This window comes from Aplysia californica, unplaced genomic scaffold (genome assembly GCF_000002075.1).
Source record: "Aplysia californica isolate F4 #8 unplaced genomic scaffold, AplCal3.0 scaffold00760, whole genome shotgun sequence".
Lineage (NCBI taxonomy): Eukaryota > Metazoa > Mollusca > Gastropoda > Aplysiida > Aplysiidae > Aplysia > Aplysia californica.
In genome coordinates this window covers 23,262-24,514 of record NW_004798030.1, presented here as the reverse complement: position 1 = coordinate 24,514, position 1,253 = coordinate 23,262, and the positions used below count along the sequence as shown (strand labels likewise).

The 1,253-nt window shown below is 39.7% G+C and overlaps 1 protein-coding gene across 1 annotated transcript in view; it reads right to left on the bottom strand.

The window, feature by feature from the left end:
• Positions 1–287, bottom strand: part of CBPH (cerebrin prohormone) — a 45,755-nt gene extending 45,468 nt beyond the window's left edge. Inside the window, 1 exon segment of the mRNA NM_001204569.1 lies at positions 144–287. The gene's annotated coding sequence lies outside the window, so the exon portion shown is untranslated.
• Between the last annotated feature and the right edge of the window lie 966 nt (positions 288–1,253).

Genomic DNA, 1,253 nt, shown 5'->3' with positions numbered 1-1,253 from the left:
AAATAATAGAGAACGCAAAGAAAAGGTCTCGAATAATCTGCACAGTGTTAATAATAATGAATCGAATTCATCTGACCGATATGTTGCATTAGTAAACGCCAACTGCGATCAAACAGCGAATTAATTACTAAAATAATACTTACGTCTGTCTGGGATGAACGAAATGAGGGGGGCTACGTTGTTGCTGGTGTCTTGACTTGTTAGCTTGCTTGCTATCGTTGAAGAGTTACCTGCCTTTTAGTGATGACTGCTGGATAGTTACTGGCCCTTTATTGTTCTCGATGACTTGGTTAACTTGGTACTCGGCTCTGCAACACGATTCCGCTCGCTCTTTATAGCCTCGCGGGGAAGCCACGGATGTGGCGCAGGGTGGGAAGGGAGAGAGGAGGGAGGGAGGGAGGAAGGGAGGGGGTGGATAAGGGAGGGGTGGGTGGGGCAGGGGGCGGAGCTGTGATGGCAATAAAGAAGACAGGAGCTGAGAGTGAGAGGAGTCATAGGTGTATGGCAAAACTGTGTGATCACAGTTTGGATTTTTCTTTGCTTTAATCCCATCAAACGCAACTCGAGCGCCCACACAAACTTTATGTTACGTTTAAACTTGTTTATTGTTTGTTTGTTTGGGGTCTTTTTTTCAAGATATTTATGGGGGTTTTTTTCTAGAAGAACGAATGTGATTTTTCTGACAGCTTCCTCTCCTATCGGCATGCACGATTTTAACCTGCCCTACTCCCCCAGAGCCCCCCCCCACAAAAAAGGAAAATAAATCCCCAAAAGACCACACACTGACGATCTAAACAGAAAAACAACTTTCCGACAACGACAACGACAACCCACAAAAAAGGAAAATAAATCCCCAAAAGACCACACACTGACGATCTAAACAGAAAAACAACTTTCCACATCGAAATTTCTGATAGCTGTCGAGGCTCATTTTTATTTGTCTATATTTCCCACAAAGTCAAGAATATTCCGGCTCAATGAGACGATCATAAACCCTGCACTGGGCCTTCTTTCTACAGTATAACTAAGTTTTCAATATATCTTAGTCGACTCAGTTGTTATTGCAATAACTATCACATTTGTAATAATAATTTCTGTTATTATTGTTATTATTATCATTATTGGTATTGTTATTGATATCATTATTATAATCAATATTATTTTCAATACTGTTGTTGTTGTTATTATCAGTATTATTAATTGGCCTATCATTATTGTCATTGTTGTTGTCATTATTATTATTGTTATTAATA